This window comes from Ornithorhynchus anatinus, chromosome 4 (assembly GCF_004115215.2).
Source record: "Ornithorhynchus anatinus isolate Pmale09 chromosome 4, mOrnAna1.pri.v4, whole genome shotgun sequence".
Taxonomy (NCBI): Eukaryota; Metazoa; Chordata; class Mammalia; order Monotremata; family Ornithorhynchidae; genus Ornithorhynchus; species Ornithorhynchus anatinus.
Window position 1 is genome coordinate 55,216,889 of NC_041731.1, and position 6,000 is coordinate 55,222,888.

Below are 6,000 nucleotides of genomic sequence, written 5' to 3' on the forward strand. Positions count from 1 at the left end.
CCTGGCCGAGGGGGTTGTGAGAGTCACATCCTTCACCGACTGCTGCTGTGAACCCTTGGAACATTAGCAATCCAAAGCAAGCAGGTGTTCGGGATAAAACTGGGGTGGGGTGGAGGGAGTTCATGCTATCGTTGAAAAGCACCACAGGCCAGCTGCAAGAACTAGGAATAAACATCTGGATAAGGGAATATGGGGATCCCATAGGCCTGTGATTCAACTGACAGTGAGCAACTGAGTCATACGTGTCCAGCCCCCTGAACTCTCCAGCACCATAGCGCTGTTTTAGCAAAGACGACAGACCCCAACATTTCCAATTCCTATTTTGAGCTCCACTCATTTCCATTCCTGTTTACCTCATCATTGCTGTTGTCCTAATCTAATCCATCAGCACTGGGCTAATTGTTTACCCAAGTACTCCATTTTATTGCCATTGTTCTTGTCTGTCTCCCCCATTAGACTGTAAACCCATCAAGCGGCAGGGACTGTCTCTATCTGTTGCCGACTTGTTCATTCCAAGCGCTTAGTACAGTGCTCTGCACATAGTAAGCGCTCAATAAATACTATTGAATGAATACTCCAGCTGGGGGAGGTGCCCGTTTGAAACATTTGATCCAATAAGAGATGAAAATATATTTTGTTTTATTAATAGTAACGGTGGCTTTTGTTAAGCACTCACTATGTGCCAGGCACTGTAATGAGTGCTGGGGTGTACATAAGCAAATTGGGTTGGACACAGTCTCACCCAAGGCTTGCAATCTCTCTGCCCATTTGGCAGTTGAGGTAACTGAGGCACAGAGAAGCAAAGTGGCATGCTCAGGGTCACACAGCAGAGAAGTGGTGGAGCCAACATTAGAAGCCATGACCTTCTGACCCTCAGGCCCCTGTTCTATCCACTGTCTCATACTGCTTCTCCTGTTTTGGAAAAGCTATGTATTTTAAAGAAGATACAGTTGCCTCAAATAGCCCTAATGGAAAGGATTTTGCTGAATGATTTGCCATGAATAATGAATCTGGCCCTCTGGCCTTACCCATTCCTTCCTGGCATGAATAATAAATCAATCAGTGGTATTTACTGATCACTTACTGTGTACAGAGCCCTGTACTAAGCACTTGGGAAAGTATAATACAATAGAGTTGGTAGATACATACAAGCTACTTAAACTCTAGCCCTCAACTCTTTCCCATGCCTTCCTACCCACTCTCCTCACCCCGGCCCTTGACCTTACTCTGACTCTGCAACTGTCCAGCTGGATGTTCACAAGAGGCAAAAGTCCAGGAAGGGGATGATCTTTGAAGAGATAGTAGGAAAAGAGACACTCTCTCCAAATCTCCCTTCTCCTCCTGGCTACTCACCCACAACACCCTTAGGCAGTTTAAGTTTACAGTACTACTAATCTGGGTCCATTGGCCAATTGCCTCTGTCTTCTATTGTCCCAGCTGACCTGAATTGATGAAACAAAGTCAAACCAGAGCAGGAAGTTTGGCTGAAGGCATATCCTCAACCCTGGCATGGACACCCTCTGAGCAATTATTGGCTCTTTTGCTCTTCTGCAATGCTTAGGCACAACCAGGGGAGCCAAAGACACAAGATGAAGTGAGTCTCCTGGATTTCCAATGTTTTGTATCTTTCAGTCAGGCTCTTAATGCTGTTTTAATGATGTATGTATGTGAGAGAATTAACAACTAAATTCATTATGAAAACCCATTTACCAAAGAGCTGATACCAGAATGTGCTTGAGGGAGATGGGGAGTTCTGGGACACAGCATCTGTTCCATAAAATGCAGAAAGCTCACACATCCTAGGCTTTGCCTGCTCATTGGTGATTTGTGGCCACTTTTTCCCCTATTTGCCCTCCCTTCTGTGTCTCCTATAACCACCCCATATTCACCCAATATTCACCCCACTCCCAGCCCAACAACACTTAATGTCTATGCCCTGATACTCTCCCATTTATCTTATCTGTAAATAATTTTAATGCTTGGCTCCTACTACAGACTGTGACCTCCTTATGTACAGGGATCATGTCTTTCAACTCTATGGTTCTGTACTCTCCCAAGCACTTAGTACAGATTCTGCACACAGTAAACTCTCAATAAATATCACTGTTTGATTGAATTGAGTCGTTTTCTCCTTGGGGCATACAGATTAAGACAGAGAACCAACAAAGTCCCAGTGGCTTCATTAGTTTTCCCAAGCTTAGCCTGTAAAGCAGGAGGGTGGCAAGATCTGGGAAGAGAATATGTATGAAGAAAAAACACTTTTGGAATTGATTAATTGCCTATGTCTTTTTTCTTACATTACTGCAGCCAGATTTTCATCTATATTTACAATGTCATATAGAAATTTTAAGTCTACCTACTTTGCTGTGATCGATGGTTAATAATTAGCTGAAGTGTAAAATACCCTCCGATACTAATTGGCTGTGCTTCCAAAGATATAACCTGAACTGACTCAGAAACAGACGCATGCTGTTATTATCCATAATAGATTGATTTGGTGTGAAAAAAATGGAGATCAAAATTACCATTTGGACATATCTTCAATTTCAGTTCCACATACTTCTTTGAAATGAAATTAAAATATATTTTAATGTTAATCTCTTTACATTTGTATAATTTAATAAAATTAAAATTGTACTATTTTAATCTATATTAAGAAAATTAATATTTTGATATTACATATTAATTTCATTTCAGAGTAGTGTGTGGAGCTGAATTTGAAGATATGTCCAAATGGTGATTTTGGTCTCCATTCTCAGAATATATATATTTTCTTTTAAACCTACTGAAGAGAACAATTCCACTGCTAAAATGGGGCTCTCATCCAGTGTTCATATAATAATGACTGTTTTGGGGGAATAATATGATACTTACTGCAAATAATGTCTGATTAAAACTTGGCAGAATTCAGGAAACTGTCAGACTGCTTGCTGTTATTCTCAATGGTACAAGGTTGCTAGGCCCTACCATAAAGCTATGGCACTAAACGAGCTCCAGCATGATTTTAAGTGATTCCCTTAGACTCACAAAGTTGTTTTTTTAAGGATTTCTAAGCTGTGCTTTTGGGCATAGATTCTTTTTCTTTGAAGATGAATTATTGGAATATTAGAAATCTGGTAATAACTCCTAGTTATTCAGGGTTGATAGCAATAGTAGATTATTCAGGCTCTTGTTTACTTATCTTTCTTTGCCAGCAGTTAGTCTTCAGGCCAGATTGATGAATTTTATCAGAGATTGAGCATTAGATTGCAAATTCTCCATTAGATTGTAAGCGCTCTACAAGCAGACATGGTGTGTTCTCCTCTGTTAATCAACTAATCAATCAATGCAACTAAGTGATTGGAAGAGAACAATACAACAGATTTGGCAAATGTGATTCTTGCCCCAAAATAGCATACACTCTAGAAGGGGAGACAAACATTAAAATAAGTTACAGATAGGGAAAATGGCAGAGTATAAGAATAGGTACGGGAGGCCTCTGGGGCTGAGCTGATGCGGTGACTATTAAGTGCTTACTGGGTATTTATCCAAGTGCCTTACATTCAGTGGGTGCTCCATAATTAATTGAGCAAAGTAAAGAGATGTAATTCAAACTGAAGCAATTTAACATCTTAGAAATATCTCTGGAACAAAGGATGGTAGGCAGGAAACTAAAATGAGAACTAAAATTTTTAGGTTATACACACAGGTATCCTTCATTGCCACTCTCTTTTTCCAGATTTGAATGGTTTGAAATGTTTCTGGGCTAAACTAGGTGTATAGTCTGGGAGCCAGATGTTTCGAGAAAAAGACCATAGCTATTCATTTAAGTCATTTTTTTTGTTGTTGTTTTGAAGTGGTAAACAATATAATTTACAAATGTTTTAGATTAGGGAGGAAGACACTGATGTTAAAATCCTCTTGAGTTCAAACTGCATTTTAAAATGATATCTCCACTGGGCAATAAAATCTCAGAGGGTTTCTTGGTATTTCAAAAAAGTTTTTTGAAATATTCTCAGAAATAATTTTCTTGTAGCTCAAGTCATGTTGGACATAGGCAAACCATTTGCAGATGGAAAATTAAAATGTTGGCTAAAAAAGTCTATCATTAGCAACATTAATGATAGACCTTCAGCCTTGCATATTGACAGCGATGCAGACTTGTTGTACTTTGATTCATCTAGCTTTTAATTAGATTAAAGAATCTGAAAAAGAATAGAATAACTCACTAGAATCATCTCAAAAAAGCTTTCTTCTCCTCAAAATGAGATTTGGTTGTCTTCTCCACTGATGCCCTCAGAAACGCTAACAAAAATGAGGACATTCACTGAGCGTACACTGAGTTCAGCCCACAGTATTAAACCAACCTATCCATGGAGGAGATGAGAGGGAATTAAGCAGCGGCAGTGCATATTCCTGGTACCATGAAGCTAATCTTACTTTATCGACCGAGATCCTCATGTTTGGCAAATTCCACCAGACTTATCGTTTTGGAGGTGACTTTACTAAGCCATTATTCCGTTTCTCGACTCTACTAAAGCTCACCTTCGGTATTTCCTGTGAAGGAGGGTCGTGTTATGGGGAGGGAGCAGGGTGGATTGGAGTTCTGCCATGTTGTTTTGTGGGGATCATGGGGAAGCAGGGTGCTACTCATTTACCCATGATTTTCCTGAAGTGGGCCGGGTCCTGAGCAAGGGCGACTTGGTTTTGTCATCCTCCCAGTCATCCATCTGAACTTCTCCACCTCCTCATTCATTCAAGTGTATTTATTAAGCACTTACTGTGTGCAGACCAGTAGTAAGTGTTGGGAAAGTGCAATACAACTACGAACAGTGACATTCCTGCCCACAGAGAGCTCACAGTCTGGGTGGGGGAGACAGACATCAGTACAAATAAATAAAATTACAGATATATACATAAGGGCTGTGGGGCTGATAGGGGTGTGAGAAGGAAGAGCAAAGGGAGCAAGGCAGGGAGATGCAGAAGAGAGTGGGAGATGAGGCAAAGTGGGGCTTAGTCTGGGAAGGCCTCTTGGAGGAGATCTGCCTTCAGTACGGCTTTGAAGCTGGGGACGGAGAGGAATTTTCTGTCTGATTTGAGGAGGAAGGGCGTTCCAAGCCAGTGGCAGGACGTGGGCCGGGATGTGGTGGTGAGACAGGCGAGAATGGGGCACAGTGAGATTAAAACCGGAGTGAAGTATACTGGCTGGGTTGTAGAAGGAGAGAAATGAGGTGAGGTAGGAGGAGGAAAGGTGATAGAGTGCTTTAAAACCAGTGTTGAAGATTTTTTTTTTTTTGATATGGAAGTGGATAGGCAATCACTGGAGATTTTTAGGATGGGAATGACATGTCCTGAATGTTTTTGCAGATAGATGACCCGGGCAGAGGAGTGAAGTATGGACTGGAGTGGGGAAAAACAGGAGCCTGGGAGGTCAGCAAGGAGGCTGATGCAGTAATCTCTCTCCTGCTGTTGCTGTTAGCCCTTGTACCAGAGTTTTTCCTTTCACTATGGAAACAGCACAGGACTGATAGACAGGAAACCTGGAAAAAGGAATGCCTGTTCCCATGAGAAGCAAGATACAGTGGGTTCTGAGGGCCACCCATACCCATTTTCCCTCTCTCTTGTTGTGTTTATGCTTTTCATTCTTTCATCTTTCCTTAGGTGTCCATTGTGAAACTCCCTTCCCCTTTTTCCTTAGACTTCTAACCATATTTCTAACCACACCTTTGTACACAGTATGGTCTTAGTAATGTTTTGCACAAAGTGCTTTGCATACAGTAGGAGCTTAATAAATACTATTACTCTTACTAGGCCCTTGGGAGACGAAACAGGAGCACGAAAGACATTTCCAATATGTGTCCAAACTGAGTACCTTGTATCTACCCCAGTGCTTACTTCAGTGCCTGGCACATAGTAAGCGCTTAACAAATACCACTTAAATATATATATATATACACACATATATATATATATACATATATATGTATATATATATTTCCTGTCCACAGAAACCTATATTCT